General features: G+C 36.5%; 1 long non-coding RNA gene and 1 other non-coding gene across 2 annotated transcripts in view; both read left to right on the forward strand.

The window, feature by feature from the left end:
• LOC116157426 (uncharacterized) overlaps positions 1-23,473 on the forward strand; it is a 641,699-nt gene that overhangs the window by 375,506 nt on the left and 242,720 nt on the right. The window lies entirely within an intron of this gene.
• LOC116157598 (small nucleolar RNA SNORD2) lies at positions 10,517-10,586 on the forward strand. The gene has a single exon (XR_004141724.1). It is a non-coding gene; the product is annotated as a small nucleolar RNA SNORD2 (small nucleolar RNA).

Consider the following 23,473-nt stretch of genomic DNA (forward strand, 5'->3'; position numbering starts at 1 on the left):
ATGAATTTTGTATTTTTTGGTTAAACAAGATTGAACAAGTTTTTAGATTTTTTCAAAAAATCAGAATTGACAAAATCTTTAGTAAGCAAATATTAAGGACATAGTGACCTCCTATGACATGACTCTTGAAGAAAAGAATATTAAATACATCATTTCCTGGAAATATATATGTTTCTATTTATTATTTTTCATAGAATTAATTTTTGTAAAACATCCACTGTAAAATGTTCCCTAGAAAAAACTCTCTTAATGATTTTTTTCTAATTTCTTCTTTTGTCAAATATTATGGAGGTGACTGCCTGGACTGATAATGTAATAGTATGCTATATGTGTCTAGGACACAATCCACTTTCTTGAGATGTGCACATGATGTTATGAACTCTTTTTGCTCTAGCAAGTGCTCCAAAAAACTAGTTTGTCACATTACTCAAAAAAAAATTAATTAATTACAAAATGATCATGGAGAGTTGTAGAATTATACATTGATTTCAGGAATCCAAAACCTTGACGTATACTTTCTGCAAAGGTGCAAAAAACATATTTGTTAATTTGTCCACTTGCCATTTAACATCCATTGAGCATTTATCACGTTGCATGCTATATACTAAGCATGAAGTCTGCAAAGATTTGGAAAACATGTGCCTTGCTCCTCAGGAGCAGAGTTTAGCAGAATCAGGGAGTGAAGCCAAGGGACAGATTGAGCCTGGTTGGGAAAGAAGGTGGGAAAAGACTCCAAAAAGCATCTATGAGTTGATCTCATTCTTACAGAACAAGTAAGAGTGAGATGTTAGCCAAGAGAGTAGTTACAAGGGGAGTGGTTGGCTAAGTGACTAATTAATAATGGAAGAGGAGTGGGAAGACCATTACAGAGACAGAATAGTATAAGCAAAGTCAAGAAATTTCAAAGAGGTAAATTCTGAAGAGCTCTATGAGATTTAATGATTTGGAGTGGGGAATGTGAAACAAGTCAGTGGCGGATGAGGCTGCAGAAGGATTTAGGGCTGAATTAGGGAAAATAGTGTTTTAATTACTTAATCCTATATAGAAAACACAGAGTCACCAAAGCTTTTCTGGGCTTTGCAAACTGCATCTTGTTCTTCCTTGCAACTGTCAGACCTGAGGTGGGCAATCCATAGGCTACAGTCCACAGGGTGATCATAGTACTAACTACCCGTGATAGGTGACATTTATACACACTGTCCCAGTACAGTCTCCAATAGTGTCTGCTTTCACCCTTGAAGTGTCCTGGTTTGACTTACAAACTATATAATCATATTCAGACCATTGCACTATTTACTGCAGAAACATAGATATTGCATAATTAAGGTGTGTCTCATTTTATTCTTTCTTACAATTCCTGCCATCTGAGACTAAAATTCTGTAAGTCGAATTGATACTAGAGAAAGTGAATTGTATGAAAAAAAAATTAGTGTACCTAGATCTTGATTAGAACGCATACATTTAGGGCAGCATTTTGTATGAGGAGCAAAGAGAGAAGGGTGACTGCAGTTGTCTTAGGTGGTTTTCTACCATCATTTCAGGTACAACTCTGAATTTAGGCTGTGCCTGTTCTGTTATTCACCTGAGGCTGGACAATTTACTATACTTCTCTATCCACAGTTTCTTTGTTTGTGAAACAACTATAACAGTACTCATCTTACAACATTAAGAATTAAAGCAATCAACATAATAAAACATTTATAATATACTTAGCCTAGCACTATCTAAGATTATTATTGTTACTGCTAAGTGGTTTTCTTGTGCTCAATTCTTGACTTTTGACTTCAGCCGTTGTCTAATTCCCTCGTGGTCCCGACTTCCTTGAGGGGTCATCTTCCGTGGCTCTAACGTTTTCTGCGAAAACTGATTACAAAATTGCCGTCAATACCATTGCACTTGACCCAGTTTACTGGCTCTTCCAGTGTCATTTTCCCCACTAATTTGTGGGCTGTCCAAAATCAGGGCAAAATCTCTTTCTTACTCAAAATAATATCCTTAGAGCCTTAAATGACTGTGCCTGGAACATAGCAGATGCTAAACGGATGTTTTTGAATGAAAAAAAAAAAAAAAAAAAAACAGAATGAATGAATAAATGGATTGATCCTATTATTTTTTGTGATGGTGGGAGCTTCCTGAAGGGTTATCTGTAGCCTGGGTTCTCTGTGTGTTTCTCTGGCATGCTAGACAATCAAAGTAACATCTCAAATCACTTCGCAGTAAATTGCTTCAGGTCAGTGGTCTCAATCATGGGTGATTATGCCATCCAGAGGGCGTCTGGCAGTATCCAGAGACATTTCTGGTTATCACAGTTGGGGGAGTCTAACTGGCCTCTAGTGGGTGCAAGCCAGGGATGCTGCTTAACATCCTGCAATGTACAAGGCAGCCTCCAAAAACAAATTATCAGGCCCCAAGTGTCATTATGCTAAGTTTGAGAAACCCTGGTAGGTCCATGGATATAACATATAATTTGTGTGATACTTAAGACATCTCCTTAATGCATCTTTGATTTCAGATATATGTCAGAGTGCCACCTATGTGTTATTTTTAACTCCAGGAATTTATCCCCAAAGGCTTAGGACGTGGTTAGCCCAATGTCATGCATGCTGGGCAACCTGGAAGTGGGAGGAAGTCAGTGGTCTTGGAGGACAACTTTAAACTATGTGGGATAGGGCTTGGTGGATAAATGGCTGAGTATACAAGTCTTTCGAGGGACTTTTTTAGCTTATATTTTTAGAGTTATTCAGACATTTCCCTGTGGGATTGAGACCCAGTTGTCTTCAGTGGTAACTTTCTTGGATTTTTCTCCTTCCCTTTCTTGCTCTCCTTGCTCTGCCACTCCTAATCCCAAATAAACTACCTGTACCCAAGCACCTGTGTAAAGCTCTATTTTTGGATGAACCCGAACTTAGGCAATGGATCCTCTCTCAGAAAACAAGTAACAGCCCCTGGAAGTGGTGAAACAGACGCGTGAAGGTCGAGCTGTTCCAAATCCACTGCAGGACACGTTGGAAATGTAATAGTGAAGTTAAATAGTCTAAGCAGATTATTGTGAGTCACTTCCATTGATCTCAGTAATTTTTATGACTAAGGCATGAGAAATGAAGGTTCCCGTGCCCTGAGTACTGACGCAGAGCTGGAGATTACTAATATAGAAGTATATTAGTATTTCTATACTGGTCTTGCTTACTCCTCATCTTACTTTTCTTTGGTCTGAGTAGCGTATGTGATTGGAGTTAAGAAAAAGAACTAGCTATTGTAATAACTGGGAAAGAGGAAGTGAGAAAATCGGTTTTCATTTATGGCATTTCCTGCGGTTCAGATGCCACAGATGCTCTTTAAATCACTGCCCAAATTTATAGACGCTGTCATTCAATTGAAAGCATTAATGAAACCCTGTTGAAGGCTTTATATTATGAAAAATGATGCAGAGAAATGAGGAAGACATACAAGTTCTCTAGATCGAGACGGAATCCACACTTCAAGTTCCATACTATAAATTGATATGTAATTTTTCTGAGGGTAGCTAAGAGTTGCCTTAGCAGGTGGAGTTAGCTGGGGACCTCACAATATTGTGATCTTGACATCCAAAAGCTTTCAGGGTTCAACGCGATCAGTCATATGAATGCCTACATGCAATATTATTCTGCCTAGATTTCTTCATGCATTATATATAGGTTAAAAAAGGTTGCCATAAATAGTAGGTTCATAGAAAGGACAGATTGAACGTTTGAACTCTTTGCAAATGAAAAAAAATGTGAGAGGGAGAAAGACCATTTTTCACTTCCTTCCTGGACTCCCTGTCACCCCTCTAATGCAGGCGACTGCAGAAGCAACATTAGTTCAACATTAAAATTCGATAAGACTTTTTCTTGATTCCAGCCTGACAGGACTCCTGCATGGCAGAGAAGCCACAAGGCTGAATGAATGGGTTTCTAAACAAATTGGGTCAGATGTTGTGTTTGCTTGACTTACTTAAGATTGATTGGTAATTAAGTGGTTTAAAATTGGTCTTTTCCTAGTGGAGAAAACTTAGAGCAGGGCTTTTTGGGTTTTTTGAGACCTTCAGAGGATTTGGTGAAAAAATAGTAAAGAGAAATAGATGTTTTTGAAGAGTCTTGGTGTCCAAAGAATAGGATGCTGTTTCCTCTTTTGAACATTCCTCAAGCCTGGGGCAGAGACATTTAATGATGGAAAATCACTCTGTGGTCAGAATTACAGTGCGTAACAAGTGCTCCCTCTTCTAAAGAATGCAGAAAAAAATAAATGTACATCCACCTTCCTCTTCAAATCAAAATCAGCGATTTATGGCTGACCAGCTTACACGGAACTGAACTGATTCTCTCTGGTGACCTAGATCATGTTTGGTAAGTGAGTGCAGAGACAGAAGTGGGGGAAATGGATTCCGGGAAGAAACATAAGTGACGACCAGGGTGGGTAGGTCAGCTCAGGGTGAGACTAAACAGATGGTGGAGAAGAAATCCCAACACTACTTATTCAGGACCCAGTAGAGCACAGCTAAGCATTACTAAAGATCACAGTTAAATTAAGGTCACTTCTTCTGTACTCCTGTGGAAATTTGGAAATTCGTGCATATCTAGTATTAGATATAATAAAAATTTATAAATATTATGAAATGTGTGTTTACTTGCTTATCTCCATCCCTAAAATATGCACTCTGGTATTTCTGTTATAGCTTCCCAAGGTGACAGGTCTTATTTATTTTTATTTCTCTAGAATCTGATGCAGGTTTGTAGAGAACTTGATGCAGTCTTGAATATTTCAATAACATATAGAGCCAGACAGAAGACATAGGGGAATTTTTGTTGTTATAGTGGAGGAGGGGGGCAAGGGCATAAAGTATTTTATCTGGTTTCATATTTTGAGTTTCCTGGAAACATAAAAAGTCTTTCTAATGCATATACTAATTAATGAAAGTTTCCAGGAAATAAACAGTTGCCAGATGCTGAAGGCAATAAGCCAGTAATCAGACAGAAATGCCATCTTTTTTAAGTACTTATATATTCTATAGGTAATAAGATGATAATGACTCTGAAGGTAAAAGGTTACAGGGTATGAAGGTACAAATTATTACATTAGTTGGATTGGTTATGTAGACTTTTAAATGGGAGAGACACCAGGAAGAGCCTGGAAAATAGACAAAATTAGGCTGGAATTGGAGGATGGATGGGGTTTGTGGATGGGGTTTGAATTTGTGTAAGTTAGATGCAGTCTGTGAAGAAGTTTTGTTAAAAAGCACATAGATGGGAAAGGATGGGGACAGACACACAAACTATCAGGTGGCTTGACTGCAATGTAGGGGCCATGAAGGAAAATAAAAGAGTAAGGTGGGGGAGATTGTCTAGGGTTGGACAGTCAGGGGTCTTAAGTGGCAGTCTAAGGATCTGGAGCTTTGTTAGTAATCATTGGGGGCCTACTGAAGATTCGTGAGCAGGGTTATGCCCAAGGCAGACTCACTTGGTAATGGGATTCAGGATGGATTCAACTTCAGAGATTGGAGTTAGGGAGTCTGAATTAGTATTGAAAGTGTGCCAGCAGAGAATCCTTTCACAATGTATACGTGTAGCAAATCGTTGTGTTAAACACTTCAAATATTTTACAGTTTTATTTGTCAGTTACACCTTAATAAACCTGGAAAAAAAAAATGTGTGCTGAAGAGGAGTACAGTGGGTTAAGAGACACTGGCTTAGTGCTGGAGGACAAAGATGAGAGAGAAACTGGTTTCAGACCTGTTAAATTTAAGCACCACAACCAGGTACTTAAATGACCTGATTTTCAGAGCCTTTGATTGCCCATTGTTAAGCGGAAGATACCACATGTGATGATACATTTAAAATAAAATGTGAGTTCTTTCACTAAGCTTTAGGTAATCTTAAAACTTATTTTCATGTCCTAAGCAAGTAGTTTTCAACCTGGGCTATATATTTAAACCTCCTGAGGAGTTCTTAAAACTAGGAGAGCCTGGAGCAACTCCCCCCAACTCACTTGGGTTTACATTTATGCTTCCGCGTGGAAAACAGTCTTACATGCTGCCTGTTACTGCAGGAAGGGACAGTAATTAGTGCAATCACAGATACTCATGTTGGGTGATTCATCAAACATCATACAATTCTATGAAATCCTTATGGTTTATAATTATGCATTTTGACAGGTTGTTTTTTTTTTTTAATTTTCCCGTACTTTACTAGTTGGTAACCTAGGATTATTCTTAGAAATTCATTACTGAATGCTTGTTGTTAAAAAAGTCATTATCACTTGATTGATTGGAGTTAGAAATTGCTTCATACTGTCCATCTAAAGCCACTTTTTTGGCTTCCAGTGTATATATTGAGCAGTGTGCTAAGAAGGGAATAAATATTGCCCTGAATAAGGCCATCATATTATGTGAATCAAAACCTCAGTCAATTGTGTCTAAAAGTATGACATTTTAAAATGCAATTTCTAAAAAAAAATTATCATGAAGAAGAAATTTCAACAAAGAATCCACAATCATTTTCATATTTAAATGAGTATAAATATATATAAATATTTCATATTTAGGCTATTTTATTTTGCCTTCCAGTTCCTGTTTACGTATATATATTTTACATAGTTCTCATACAGATATTCAATAAAATTTCCTTCTTTCTCATGAGTTAGTTTAGTTACCATCATATCATTTTAGTTTTTCCAGTATCTTAATATATTTGAGTTTACAATAGCCTTTTAATGAGTGCATGATCCTTCATCAAATGGATATGCTCTGATTAACAGATCTTTCCCCCATCAGTAGATGCTTGGGTTGTTGTGAGTTTTGTTATGATAACCAATGCTGTTGTGAATATGTTATCTCTGTTCCCTTTCAATTAACAAATATTCATTAAGCAGTTCTTTATAGTACATAGGCTGTTGGGAAAAGATTCAGATGTGAATAAACTACTACCTGTCTTCCTAGAGCTGACAGTCTCATAGGAAATCACATGAACCATGCCATAATAGATGGATATACAAATATGGAACCACAATGGAGGGAAACTTAACCATGATATATGGATGGAAGACAGCGGACATTAAAAAAAAAAAGGCATCTTCATTGAGTCCTGAAGAATTTAGTAGGAAGACAAAGTGGGTAGGGAATCCATTCTGAAGAAATTAAGTATGATTTTTGTGGAGGTTCAAAGCTTATAGGAAAATACAGATAAAATGAAAAGAGCAGGTTGTTCAGTGTGACAGTCTAGAACATCTAAGTTAGAGCAGTGGAAAATGCATTTGGAGAGAGAGGCAAGAACTTAATTTCCGTATTTTTTTTTTCTTTATAACAAAATGCAAGTAATATTATCATGAGGTCAAAAGGAAAGAGCATTTTTATAGCTCTGGGTATGTATTGCCAAGAATTTTGCAAAAGTTATGCATAAGCACACCAGATTCACAGCACATCACTGGCGTTACAAATATAATTAGAATCTTAGGTGTATAATGGTTTGGTTAACTTCATCTGGTTAACTTTTTATTGAGAAATATATCATCCATACTGAAAAGTATATAATATGCATAGTAGAGTAAAATAATAAAATTGAGTATGCACGTCTCCAACACTAAGCTTAATAAATAAAAGTTTTCCAATGAAGTAGAAGTCCTCCCATATTATCTCATCCTCTTTACCCACCTTTTCACAGGGATGACCACCTCCTTAAATGCTGTGCTGTTACTTATATATCTGTGGGGTTCTAATATATATGTATATATCCCTAAAATATTTGGTGAAATTTTGCCCACTTTAAACTTTACATACATAGATTTATATATTATGTGTTCCCTTTGACCAGCTACTTTTTCCAACATTTCATTCTTGAGATACATTTTGTGACTGGCCTGCTATAGTTCATTTATTTTTACTGCTTTATAATGGTGTATTGAATAAATGGAATATATACTACAGTTTATCTATCTATCTAATCTACTGTTGATAAACTTTTCCATCATTATTACTATTTTGAACATTTTGTACATGAGTCCTGGTGTCACTCTCTCTAGAATGCATATCTGGGTATAAAAAGACCATGTGTAGATATGTGCATCTTCAGCTTTACTAAGAGATGTCAAACTCTTTTCCAAAGTAAATGTGACGATTTACACCACCACCACCCCCCCAGCAAGTGGGGAAGTTCCATTGTTCCATTGCTCCAGGTCCTCGCCATCAAATTTTAATTTTAGTCATTCTAGTACAAAGGCTTTAATGTAATTTCATTTTGGATTTCCTTATTTTTAATGCTATGAAACAACTTCAATATTTTTGAACCATTTTTCTTATTCTAGTTACTACTGCCCAGTCATGACTTTTAGAATTTTTTTTTTCTTCTGGAGTTTTGTAGTGGTACATTTTAGAAATTATTAGTTGGTTATATGCCTTCTCCCAGCTTGTTGCTTGTCTTTTTTCTTTATAGTGTTTCTGATGAGCATTAAAAAGAGTTTTGTACAATGCTTGAGAATTGAGACAACACCAAAAAAAACAAAACAGATTTCTCTAGGGAGAGAAGAGCAGGACATGATCACTTTGTTTGAACCGTGAGCCAAGACATGCTTCAGTGTTGTCCCTGGAATATCACGATTCTAGTAGATTTCATTTTTTAATTAGAGCCCACTCAGGTTTAGGTTTCCTTTTAATTGCCATTTATATTATTTGAAAGGACAGTGATGTCATGCTCTTGTCTAAGCTTTTGTTTGCACTACTGCATGTCACCAAGTTGGATTTACCATGCAGTTGTTAAATAAGAACCTAACTAACTTTCATTTGTCTCATTGCAGAATCTGGTGATTTTTCTTTGCACAATCCCCTAGGATTCTTTATTATTTTTCCAAGCATGTTTCTTACTTGCCTTGAATGTAGGCAACTCTCGAATGTAGGTCTTTGTGAGCCAGAACAAACTTCTCCCTTAGGGGTACTTGGAGGAGGAAAAAAAAAAAAGAATGCCTTTTACATTTCCACACTGAAGGACATTTTCCTCAACATGAAATGATAACCTTCAAATATATTGGATGACTGACTTTTCAAACCTAATTTAGAAAAGAAATACTTCAAGTCCTATGAAAAAGACCCCTCTGGTGGGCCAGTCTCTCCTCTTGGACCCTGGATCTCAGTCCTCCTTGCTTTGTCAAGGATGTTGTTCCTTCATTTATTTCTTCTCTTCTGTCCTATCACTCTCTGCTCTATTGTTGTTGTTGTTGTTGTTGTTGTTAATTTCTATAAGCAAAGAAACATGCTTTAGTCATCTCATTAATTAAAAAAATAGAAGTCTGTTGTCTCCTCTTGTCCCTCTGGCTACATTCCCATTTCTCTGCTCCCCTCTAGAACAACACTTTAAATAAACAAGACGGTATTGCCCACACAGTGTTTCCGCTTCCTCCCCTGTCAATCTGGCTTCCAGTGCTGTTTCATCCTTATCACACCACTGAAAGTGTTCTTGTCAATGGATGCTTTTCTGTCCTTGTCTCACCCAATCTTTTCACATTCTCCTTTTTGACTCTTTGCCTAAATCAGGAACAAATTGGAGCTGTTCCTTATTTCCACTTTTACTCCTAAGGCAGTCCGTTCATTACCAGTTTTGACCAGTATCTGCATGAGGGGTAACCGCAAAATTCATGTCTCCAGCTGAGATTTCTCCACTAAAGATTTCAAACTTGTCTACTATTTAGCTACATTTGGATACTTCAGAGTTAATGTGAGCAAAACTATTTATTTTGAAAATTTTCCAGAATATACTTTCTCCCTTTTTCTTCTTCGTTTCTTTTCAGGGTGCCATTATTCCTCGATGATTTGATTATTACTGAATAACTTGGTCAAATCAGAAACCTGAAATGCAGTCTTGATTCATCTCTTTACTTCACCCACAAAATCAAATTTATTCACAACTCATTCGTGTCTTTACAAAATATGCCTTGAACCCACCCTTTCCTCTTGAGAATTACTCCTACAATCGTATTTTCAGAAACAATCATACCTCATCAAGATGATTCCTAGAGCTCCCTAATTGGCCTTTCACGTTTACTCCACTACGATCCATTTTCTTTTTAACAACTTGAGTGATATTTTTCCCAACATAGATAAAATCATATGATGCTCCAGTTTAAAAACTATTAGGGGCTTCCCACTCATGTAAGGAGAAAACCCAAACTCCTTTTCTTTGCCTACTTGGCCCTGCTGATCTTGCCCTGATCTCTCTCCCTTCTTATCTCAGGACTGTCTCTCCCTCTCCTGGCCGTGGCCTGTCCTCTGACTTCAGAGACTGCATTTTCTAGGTGCTTTGCCTGGATTGGGGTGCCTTTACAGATTCTTCCATGCCTGGCTCCTTCTCATCCTTTGTTTCATCTAAACCCACAACTACCTTTTCTCAAACAGTTCACCCCGACGTGATGTTTCTGTCACCTTACTTTCTCATGTTAATGATAGCACTTTCCAAAAAGTCTGGAATTATTCATATGTTTGCCTAGGATGTTGTAGATACACCATAAAAAAACTGTTGAATGAATTAATGGCGATGATTTTCTGGGACTGAAGTAAAAAGAAGATGTATATATAGTACTTATCAGTCTCACATTGGCACGAATTTCTTCACAAAATTGTGACTTCTTTTCACTGGCACTAATTATTCAGTCTACGGATCATGCTCCCTTCTATTTTATAGGAGGTTGGACTAATTTGCCAGGAAGGTGAAAGTTTGGATGAACTAACCTACATAATTAAAATACTAACAAAAATGTTTAAATGGTAACAAAAGAAGAAAATAAGCAAGAAAAGTAAAGAAATAATGAAAATTTTATTGGATAATAATTTCATAGCTGTTGTGAACCTGCCAAATCTTGTTTGGCTCTCTGGAAGTAAGCTGGTACGAAGGTGCTCCCAGTGTTTACAAGAGCAAGGGACTGGTATTCTTCATTCAAGGGGCCAACTTGTAACTACAGAGACAAAGGCATGTCTTTCTCAACTTTCTTTATCCCTTCAAATTTTTCCCTCAGAAAATTTTACTAGTCAATTTCAAAGTTTGATTAATCTGAATGCATCTGGCTCTTATAAGCTTTTTACATTTGTACAGTTTTTTTTTTAATTGACTCCAATTCCCTGAATAAGAACATGAACTTCAGAATTCTAAAACATGATGATCTGATAAGAGAAAATGAAAGTGTTTATGAGCTCTTGAGGTTATTTTGGGTCTACATCTGGACTAAGTGTGGGAATGTACATGGTTATAAGCTAATTTAAATAGCACTGGAAAGTAGTGAAAATTGTTTCATGAATCACCAAACTTGGATTAGCATTTTATTCATCACAGGGCTTCTCACTTTAATAAAAGGCTGAATGAGCCAAGGCTCCATGATACCTGTCACATCTTTATGAGTGAACACAAATTTTGAGACATGACATACAGAAATCACAGGCATATATCACAAAGAAAAGAAAATAAGGACATTGTTAGCAATATGATGTTATTGATGTAAAGCAAGTAAAATACTCATGGGTAGGGCAATTTAGGCACATACAACAGCTGAGGGAAAAACAGTTTCCAAAGCTGATTTTCGGGGGAAGGGTATAGCTCAAGTGGTAGAGCACATGCTCAACACCCAAGAAGTCCTGGGTTCAATCCCCAGTACCTCCCCCAAGTGGAAATCAATGAAGACACCTAATTACTTCCCCCTCATAAGAAACAAACAATACAAGCAAAGCTGATGTTCACTGTACTAGGAAGTTCCAAGTTCATGACCTGAGTTATTTAGTCTGGTTCTTTAAACCCACCACTAGATTTTGAGCTGCTTAAGGACTACATTTTTCATATTTATATCATGGATAGCTGACAAGGATTTTTGGTACATAATAGTCATCTTTGGAGTTAATCAAAGAAACATTATTTGGCCAACCTTCATTTTTTGTTAAATAACATAAAATATTGTCACTACTTTCGGCTTGCATGAAAATAACTATCATTTGTGCTGTTTACAAATGGTCTCCAACGTATGATGGTTCTACTTAACGGTTTTTTTGACAATATAGTGGTGCAAAAGCAATATGCATTCAGTTGAAAGTGTCCTTGAATTTTTTATTTGGGTCTTTTCAGGGCTAGTGTTATGCAATACAATGGTCTTTTGTGATGCCTGGCAGCAGCAAACCACAGTTCCCAGTCAGCCACGTGATCACAAGGGTAAACAACTGACACACGTATAACCATTTCGCACCCAGACAACCATGCTGTTTTTCACTTTCAGTACAACATTAAATAAATTACATGCGATATTCAACATTTCATTATAAAATAGGTTTTGTGTAAGATGATTTTGCCCAACTGTAGGCTAATGTAAGTGTTTTGAGCAGGTTTAAGGTAAGTGAGGCTAAACTGTGATGTTCGGTAGGTTTGGTGTAATAAATGCATTTTCGACTAATGGTATTTTCAGCTTCTACGAGCTTGTTGGGATGTAACCCCATTGTAAATCGAGGAAGATCTGTGTTTGGTTTTTGATTGTGTCCTTTTGGGAAGAAGCTATCTGAAATTATGTAGAGAACTGAGCATATATTTGAAAGACACCTTTCTTGCCCTAAATACACTTCTGTTTATATTGCAAATATGCTAGTCATTACTATTATTTGTTTTTTAGGAATTGATAGTATGCTAAAAATTCAGTATTAGCAAAGTTAAACATGGTTCTGTTTTAATAAATGTTATTGTAACTTTCAGATAGAGAAAAATGGCATATCTCAAGAAATTTCTGATGACAAAGCTTTAAGCAGGTTTTAAACTTCCAAGTAATCAGTAAAATTTAGCAGTGCCTTTCATTCTTCTTATTAACTTTACAGATTATGTTGGAGATCAGGGTAAGAAGATTGAACAAAATTATCCCAAATTTTGATACACTCCATATGAGTGTGCATATATTAATATTAGATAGGAAGAAGAAATAACAGCCATGATGAAGCTGTTTTTAACTAAAACATAGATGTACTTCAAGAAGTTAAAGAACCTGGTGATTTTTAGGGATGCTAAGAAGGCAAATCCTTGTTGAAAAGTTAAGCAGCCATTTAAAGGCTGCATCTGGCCCACATATGGCATTTTTTGTTATTTTGTTTTTATTTTTTCTGTAATGGGACAATATTTTCTCTGTCCATGCTTATCACTGAAGTGAAGGAAGATTAGAAGACTTCTAAAGAAGGGACTCGGGGGAAATTTGTTATTTAGATCAGGGAGATAAAATCAGATTTAAATTATTGAGTAATAGATAACAGCTGAAATTTACTGCCAGGTATTGCAAATTATAGCCAGGTGTGTCTACTTTAAAAGTTATTCTAGATTTTATCTTATATATGATATGCAAATAATGGTTGGGGGTTATTATTATTACTATTATCGTAATAGAGATAGTGGTGTGGACTAATTTCAATAACCATGCATGCTGTTCAATGACCTCACAGGTACTTCTGCTCACTAGAAACCTAACTGCCCCCAACCAGGACTAACACTTCGAATCTCTCTGCACCCTGTGGCAATGAATGGAAAAATTAACACACTTCTGAAAATGACCTAGATTTTTAGGAATCTAATTTATTCGAGAAAGCCTAAGAAATGTCTGTCATCATAAAAAATGTTTGATAAAGGAATTTGTTTTGTTGTATTTTTATTATTTAAAAATGGAAATTCAAGGTCATTTAAACAATTAGAAATGATTGTATTGAGAACAAAAGACATTGTAAGTGGTAGTTTATAAGGAGAAGATGGTAATACCTTCATGAGAGACTACTGTTAGCTCTCAGCGATAGGTCACGGCACCTTCTGTGCATCTGATACTGCAAACGAGGAGTCCTACATGCGTACAAGTTAAGCATGAGTTTTGCCCACATTCTTAAGGGTTCTGACCCAACAGTTCCAGGGGAAGCCCAGAAATCCAAGTGCTTGAAGGGCTTCTGATTTTGGTTCTTGAAAGAAAACATATTGAGAAGCACAGACCTAAAATATCCTCCCACCAGCAGAGACCTGGAAAGTGCCTTCATACGGCCTTTCTCTTCTGTATTGATTTGTTTTTCCCTCTTATCCCATTGGTTCATTTCAACATCCTCTCTGAAACCTTTGCAGATCACCTTCAGCACATACTTTCCCAGTGTTCACTATGTGACCCTTTCAGTAAAACTGCCTTAGCACATCAAACAATACTCATTTTATTTTATATTGTTTCTAATTAGTTTGTCAGCTCTTTAAGGACAAGGACTGGGACCCTTTTTCCTTTTTACTTAATTTAAAAAATCATTGGTGCAAAGGAAAGTGCCTAGTATATAGGATGCACCCAATACATATTTAAATAAATGAATATATTGAAATGAATGGATAAGAACAACTAATCAACTAAGCTGTTTCTATATAAGCATGGTTCTGGCTTTGAAAGAAATGAGACGCGTGGAAGACATGATTTGGTAGGATCTGTGTTCTTTGTGTGTGCCCAACTTTATGATCATTTTGCATTCTCTGCATAATTTTAAGAACGTAAGTTCTTGGCAGAGATCCTGATTTATGACTTAAGTAACAAGTGTCTGAGAGTCCAGTCATTAGTATCTATTGTGTGAATCTGTATTTAGTACCATAAACTCTAATAGAATCCCCAATTACTGATCATAAGAAATAGCTGATTTTTAAATACTGGAAGTAAAACATCATGCTAAGTGCTTTAATTATTTTTTCCTTGAAACGGATGGTTTTTTATTATATCTGACACTATTAAGAAAAATGAATTCTTTGGGGGACTAAAATCTGAAAAGGCTGCACATTTTAAGTGCTTTCTCTTTGGGGGAAGATTTATTTTATTTTAATGTGGGACCGCTTAGTGAGTGAGAAGGTTGTAAAAGACTTGTGCGCGCATTAAAATTTTACATGCTCTGTGTTCTTAATATTTCACAATGTGTATCATTATCTATCTCCTGAAAAAGAAGAGGGTCCCACAGAATGAAAATAACAATACTTAAAGTTGCCATTTGTGGGTACCTAGTATGTGACAGACACTCAGACCCCTGCTTCATGTATATGATTAGGAGACTTGCAGGGTTCAACGTGGTGTGGTTGTTCCTTGCTGGGTAGTTTTCACGTTGAATGTGAGACTCGAGTGTTCTAATAGACCTTCTAAATGGCACCCGCTCAGGTTCCTGTATGAATACTTTTTAAGAGGTCAGGCCGGCGCACCTCGTTCTGTTGCTTTTCACTTCATTGTGCTTTGCAGATACTGCTTTTTTTACAAAGTGAAAGTGTGTGGCAACCCCGTGTCAAGCAAGTCCATTGGTGCCATTTTACCAGTAGCATTTGCTTATTCGTGTCTCTGTGTCACATTTTCGTAACTCTCAGGGTATTTCATATGTTTTTATTATTATTATATTGGTTATGGTGATCTGCGATCAGCGATCTTTGGTATTACTACTGTGACTTGTTGAACTCACTCATTAGCATTTTTTAGCAATAAAGTATTTTGGGGTTAAGGTACATGCGCTGTTTTCCTGGATACGGTGCTATTGCACACTTGATAGATCACAGTACAGTGTAAACCTATCTTTGATATACAGTAGGAAACAAAAGAATTTGTGTGACTTGCTTCATTGCAGTATTTGCTTTATTGTGGTGATTTGGAATCGAACCTACGCTATTTCTGAAGTATGCCTGTCTATGTTTGATTTTCAATAAAGACCTATGATCATGAGAAATATGCTTAATTAAACATATAAAATGGTGATGGAACATAATTTTTGATATTGGAACTACTTTGAAAAATCTGGGGAGAGTGGTCATTACAACCAGCAGTCTGAGCTTTGCACTGGATCGTCTAAAGCTATGTGTCTGTAATCCCACGTAGATTCTTGGCTCTAAAGATGTCGCCGCTTCAAATGGAAACGCTTAGGCAAAACTAAAAATGCTTTTGATCAATAGGAAACCCTGTCTTAACCTGGTTTATGGGCCCTTTTGTGAGGGAGACCTTCTTGCCATGGAGTTGCATGGTAGGCTGAGTAAAATAGGTTTGGGGTCACATTTCATAGTTATACGTTATTTTCATTTTTCCCTGTGGATCCAGGGCAGAGGATCTTTTTTTTAAGTACATCAAATATGATATATTTTGCAATAATTTCTCATGCATTCAGAATGTATTTGGGCTTCTCTTGTATCACTTGAGCTAATATAATCCCAGGATGCAGCCTTTCTCAAAACTTCACCTACACATCTCTTTCCCAGATTGAAAACAAGAGTTTCTCCTCCACACTTTTCTTTTTTCTTATTACTCAAAATGAATAACCATTGCCAGTAGTTACTGAAAACAAAACAAAACAAAAGATCTGGATGAAAGATAATATTTGCAAAGTGTGACTAAATTACAAGGGTGTATGTTGAAATGCATGATGTTATTAACGGCTTATCTTAATACAGTTTTAAATTCTAAGACAGAAGGATTTTCAGGAGGAGGGTGTACCTCAGTGGTAGAGTGCCTGCCTAGCATGCAAGAGGTCCTGGGTTCATCCCTAGTGCCTCCATCAAAATAAATAAATAAACCTAATCCTCCCCACAACCAAAAAAAAATAAAAAAACAAAGTAGTTTAAAAAAAAATAAGACAAAAGGATTTTCTATAGAAAGTATGTATTTTGAAATAAAATCTGAGATTCAGATTCTGTTTTTTTAATTGAAATATAGTTGCCTTGTAATATTACATTAGTTTCAGGTGTACAGCATAGTAATTGATATTTTATAGATTGTATTTCATATAGTTATTATGATATAGGCTATATTTCCTATGCTGTATATTACATTCTTGTAACTTATCCATTTTATACCTGGTAGTTCATTACTCTTAATCCTCTTCACCCATTTTTCCCTCCCCCCCCCATCTGGCTACCAACTGTCTGTTCTCTGTGAGTCTGTTTCTCTTTTGTTATATTTGTTCTTTTCTTTCATTTTTTAGATTCCACATATAAGTGAAAAATACTGTTTTTGTCTTTCTCACTCTGACTTATTTCACTAAGCATAATACCCTCTGGGTCCATCCATGTTGTTATAAATGGCAAGATTTCATTCTTTTGATGGGCAGTGAGGTTGCTTCCATACCTTGACTATTGTAAATAATGCTGCCATGAACACTGGGATGCATATACCTTTTCAAATTAGTGTTCTCATTTTCTTTGGATGAATACCCATGAGTGGGATTGCTGGATCATATGGTAGTTCTATTTTTAATTTTTTGAGGAACCATACTGTTTTGACTATACCATACGTAATGGCTATACCAATTTACAGTCCCACAGCCCTGTACTAGGGTTCCCTTTTCTCTGCATCCTCCCTGACACTTGCTATTTCTTGTCGTTTTGAGGATAGCCATTCTCATAGGTATAAAATGATATCTCATTGCGGTTTTGATTTATATTATTTCCCTGATGATTAGTGATGTCGAGTATCTTTTCATGTGTCTGTTGACCATTTGTATGTCTTCATTGGAAAAATGCATTTTCAGGTCTTCTGCCTATTTTTTAATCTGGTTGTTTGTTTTTTTGACACTGAGTTGTATGCTTTCATTATATATTTTGCATATGAATGCCTTATCAGACATACTATTTGCAAATGTCTTCCCTCATTCCGTAGGTTGCCTTTTTATTTTGTTAATGGTTTCCTTCATTATGCAAAAGCTTTAAAGTTCGATTATGTCCCAATCGTTTAATTTTCCTTTTGTTTCCCTTGCCTGAGGAGGCAAATCTAAAAAAAAGCTTTGCTAAGACCAGTGCCAAAGAAAGTACTGCCTATGTTTTCTTCTAAGAGTTTTATGGTTTCAGATCTTAAATTTAGGTGTTTAATGCATTTTGAGTTTATTTTTATAAATGATGTGGAAAAAAAGTTCTAGTTTCCTTTTTTACATGTAGCTATCCATCCATGGAGTGATGGAGGTCAGCCTCAGTCGGGGGCAGAGCTGGGCCTGAGGGGCTGGAGCAAGAGCCCAGTGCAGTGTGGGGGGGGCCTGCTGGGGGCAGTCCTGGCAGGCTGGCCACAGCACCAAGCAGTTTTCAATCTGCTGCCTCTGTACTGGGTCTAAGGGCAAGCAAATCTATGCAAGCTCTGTTCAAGAACAAAGTCTTGATTTATTACAGCCCTCTGGTAAGCATAATTGGTTTTCAAACTAGCCAAGGGGGTTTGTCTTCCTGATGCCAGACCCCAGGGCTGAAGTGCCTAATATGGGGCTTAAACCCCTGCTCTTCAAGGAGCATCCCTGAGCCTGCAATATCCCAGTCCTCTTCTGGGTCACTTGCTAGGGGTGTGGGTCCCAACTTGATTGCTTTTTCTACCCTCTTGCCAGACTCTGTATAGTTCTGTTTTCATAACCTTGGTTGTAGAGGAGCCATTCTGCTAGTCTCCAGGTTGTTCTCACAAGAGTCGCTCTGTATGTTTAGTTTTGATGTTTTCCTAAAGAGAAGTGAGCTCAGGGTCTTCCTATTCTACCGTCTTGATTCCTCCCTTCCCGGAATTCTCAAGTACTGTTCTTGTACTGGTAGCTGGATAACTTGGGATGGTAAATTTCTATGAAACTTGATGTCCTGATTTGTGATACTTGGAAAATTAAATTATATCTACCACATATTAGTTTCTATAGATATGAAATGAATCAAGAGATTTTAGCACAGACTCCAGTGTCTGTCACACATTAACGACCTTGGATGTCTTTGTTGGCATTTCTCCCCGCCTGGACTGAAAGCCTTATTGATGCTGGCATTAAGAAGGGACCACGAAATCAACGTGTAATCAAATGTAAACAATAGACCCATGGGATTTAAATCTTCCATAAGTGTGTATAATCAGTTAAATAGATCCACGGAGTAACCAGTCACACAACAGATGCATTTCATACCGTACATTGTCATCATATCCCAGTAAACACACTGAAGAGTCCCCTCCCTGCCATTGCTGTTTTGCTGTTGTTGTTTTTGTTTTTATGGCAGAAGGGAAACTGAATATTGTGGAACATCTTCATTAGAATTAATGGAATTCAGCAGAATTTCTTAAAGAAACATATACATGTGTACTAAATGGATATGCATGTTTTAAAGAGACTGTCCCTTGAGTATGTTTGAGAAAATGTTACAGGAATATTATGTGATATTTAATAATATTATGTAGAGAATCTAATCTTTCTATATATCCACCCATCAATCTTTGTCAGATTCTCCAGATCTCTCACTGGAATCTAAATTTCAGATCCTGTGGTCCCAAATCAAAATACCTTTATCTTGTAGAAATCTTGAGCAAGAAAAGATCCAGAAAAAAAAACCACACATTTAGAATGGCTAAAACACCAAGAACTGTGGGAAGTAAACTGCAAAATTACCTTGTAGGGATTCCTCTCTTATCCAGAGCAAGTTTGGTGGGTGTGGGATAATACTGAAGATGAGTTATTTGCCCAAAATGACAAATGAGTTTTCATTTAATTTAGTAATTTTTCAATTTTGGAAATTTTATTTAGTTTTTTTTTAATCATTTTTTTCCTTTTATCTCTTTCAGCATTGTAATCATATTTTGAAGTTTTTTTTTCAGATTTAAACATTTTTAGTTTATATTTTTTTTGAGGAAATAAGTCACCAGACTGATAAATCAGCAGCCTGAGCAAAGCAAAACTTTTGAACTATGTTATAAACTAAATTGTGTCCCCCAAACATTCATATAATGAAGCCCTAACCCTAACGTGACTATATTTAGAAATAGGGCTTTTAAAGAGATAATTAATGTCAAATAAGACTGTAAGAATGGAGCCCTAATCCAATAGAACTGGTGGTAATTATAAGAAGAGAAAGGGACAATAGAGATCTCTCTCTGTCTCTTGTTCCCTGTGCACACAGAAGAAAGGCCATGTGAATATACAGCAAGAAGAGGGCTGTCTGCGAGCCAAGAAGAGAGGTCTCAGCAGGAACCAACCCTGCTGGCACCTTTATCTTGGTTTTCTAGCCTCCATAACTGTGTGGAAATAAATTCTATTGTTTAAGCCACCAAGTCTGTGGTATCTTATTATGGCTACTCAAGCTGACTAATATAACACCAAGAATTTATAAATTATGAATGATCTGAAATAACTTTTAAAACACTCATGATTGTGATGTTTAAAGAGATAAAACTCATTTAAATAAGAGAAACAAAATGGTAATGACTAATTGGAAATTCCAGATATGAAGAATATAATTATTCATTTACACAACTGGACATTAATTATCAGAGTAAAAGTAGATTTCTTAGAAATCTGAAAGGGCTGAAACCATTGCAAACCTCAAACCCACCTGGCTGGGTCTGAGTATAAACATATGCAAATGCTGGGCAGTGTCTAACAAAAACTTTAGCCTAAAAAAATGAAGGGAAAAATTCAAAAGAAAAAATGGGATCACTAGTTAGTGAACATAAAGGAGAATTTCAAAGTCATGTCCTTATGTTGCATATGATGCCAACCTGGGACTATGATATAAAGAATCTGCTGAGCAAGCACTTCTGCTAACCAGGTGGATGTCTCGGGGAGGGGATGAGGGATGACGATGCTACTGTTCAAACTCTGAATTAACAGTGACCTTCTAAAGCATGGAGTCCTGAGTGTTGGCTTATGGAATTTGAACTATTATAAAGTGGCACCAAAGTGGCTGGAGAGAGACAGGAGTTCTTACTGGTTGCTTAAACCTCAAGCGAGTTTGATTGGAGGATTTAGAACAGTGGGCTACCTTCTTTAACCTTGACTTAAATCAGACTCTGACCTCAATTCTTGTCTGAAACTCAGCTTCTCAGCTTCTCCTCAGAAAACAGCCCTGGACTGTGTGACCTCCCTAAATATTGTAAGACACGTATGCATGTCTCAATTAAAATGTCGCGATGTCCAACTGGAAGAGTCTGGATATAAAAGCTGCGCTTTTCAGAGGAAAGGAGACAAAGGGCCCCTGCTTTATTTTTCTCTTCTGCAGGGAGGGTCATCGTGACGAGGACAGTAGCAACTGAGCTGCACCTGCCCCAGCCCACTGGGAAGTTCTGTCTCCTCCTTTCTCCTCCTTGTCTTTCTGCCAAGAGGGCCAGCCCCCTCACTGTGTTCCCAGGTTTAGGGCAACTTACAAAGCAATGTTCCTCTCCCTCAGTCTTTTAAGAATCTTAGGAATATAAATTTATCTCTAGAAAAGCAAGATGAGAATGAGTAGCATTATTTTCCTTAGGGCTTGTGCTTTATCTGTGGTTGTAGTTATTCGCTTTCCTAAACTTTCTTTCTTCATAGAAAAGTCGACAGCAATCCAGGGTTATAAATATTCTATGTGATAGCCACTGGAGATGAACTCTTTGCATCGATTTCTAAAATAAAAATAATAATAATAATAATTGCCTTTGCTCGTTGCCATAAATTTAAATAATGTTTGAGCATCATTCTTCCACTCAAGGTGACATTAGTGATAAACCTGGGATGGGTGCTCTGTAAATATTAATAACATACCAAAACCTGTAATTTGTCAGTCAATATTGCTACAAAATTGGTCCAAATAATGGAATATGAGGCATCAGTGACCATCAGAACAAATTCAAAACGTGCCCAGATTGATTAAAAGAATTGGAGAGAATTGTTAATATACAATTGCTTTTTAAAAGTCTTTGCATTATTTGGTTGAAAGATCATTGCTGGCATCTCAGCCCTACATTTTAATGTTATTAAAAGTGCCTCATTTTCTAGGAAAGATGTTAAGAAAATGTGATTCAGTAATGTTCTAATTTTTGTAACTAACACACATTACATTTATAACTAGGGAACAATATGCATTAAAATAATAATGGCTCAGGTATTTTGCCTTAAAAACATTGAAAATTACAAAATGGAAGTGTAAGCAATGCAAAATCTAACCCTCTATTCAAAACACATAGACATGATATACAAAATAAGTTTTAAAATTTTAAATAAATGTATGGATAAATGTTTATACTCAAAGTCATGAGCACAATTTCTGAGTAAGGCAGAGAGAAAAACCTAGAGCCAAAGGATCTATGGGAAATCAGGGCTACATATAAATGACCTGGTTCAATTTTCAATGCCAGCCGAGGAACAGTTGCCAAGTGCATCTTCTACTTGATAAGCAACAAGAACCCAGTTCCCTATGTGTGAATAGGGATTAACCTTTGCATCTTTTTAGTATGCTGTGACTGAAAGGTACCATCCCTCTCAGATGCTGACCCTAGCCACTTTGCCACTTCTATAATGACTGATGATGAGAATGACAGCAAATTTCTCATCACCAATAATATCTGCTAGAAGACAAGGATGCAGTAGCTCCAAAAGGTTGGGTGAAATAACTGTCTATACAGGTCTAAATTAGAACTCGAGAATGAGGGCTGCATAAAGACATTGTCAAGCTTAGAAAAGCTTAGCAATGCACTAAAAGGAGACTGAAATGAAAAAATTAAAATAATTCAAATTTAATAATAAAATACAAAATATTTACAAAGGAAATTGATTACATTGTAAATCTAATTACAAATTAATTATACATTATCATGATAACAACATGAATTATTTTATTGCAAAGTGAACTAGAATAAAAATTTTAAGAATAAGGCATGGAATTGGGAAGAGGGTAGTTAGAATGAGAGAAGTTAAAAAAGTCTAAGGCCTTATTTCTGGAGGAAAATAAAACAGATCACATTTTAAAATGTTTTTAAAATATAAAACATATGTTAGAATTTTTAAAAACAAATGTACAAACAGATAACAAAACAAATAGAATACTTAACTTTGATGTAGTAGAAAAATAAGGTGGTACTTTTTAAAACTTACTGTTTTATAAGTAAAGGATGTCAACATTGAAGAGCCATGCCAGCTCTGGATGATTTACCCAAACTTCCGTGTATGAACAAAGTGAACTTCTGGCTTATTGATGCCTTTGAATCTTAGGTTTCCTCTGTTGTAGTCTCTTAACTTACACTTAACTAATGCAGATTTTGCTAATAAAGTGGAATCCTGTCACAACAAAACTAACATGACATCATTGACATTAGTTCAGGCAACAGCTACGCAGGACACAAACTTCTAGCTAAAGAGTCAGTCACTATATTTATGAGTCAGGGTTCACCCTTCGATGACAGAAACAGATCCAGTAGGATCTCCCTAGTTATCAATATCTATCATCCATCTATCAGTCAATCTATCATCTATAACCTATCTATCTTCATCATCTCATCTATGTAGCCATCTACATGGCTTACGTGATTGTGAGGGCTTGCTAGGCAAGTCTAAAATCCAGAGGGCAGGCCATCAAGGACAGAGTGGAACCATTAGGCATGGGCTGTAACTGCTGTCCACACAAGAAATTTCTTCTTTGGGGAAGCTTCAGCTCCACTTTTAAGACTTTTCAACCGATTGAACCAGGCCAACTCAGATTGATTTTAAGAGTCAACTGATTATGAACTTCAATCACATCTACAAAATACGAAA

The sequence above is a fragment of the Camelus dromedarius genome, chromosome 15 (genome assembly GCF_036321535.1).
Source record: "Camelus dromedarius isolate mCamDro1 chromosome 15, mCamDro1.pat, whole genome shotgun sequence".
Lineage (NCBI taxonomy): Eukaryota > Metazoa > Chordata > Mammalia > Artiodactyla > Camelidae > Camelus > Camelus dromedarius.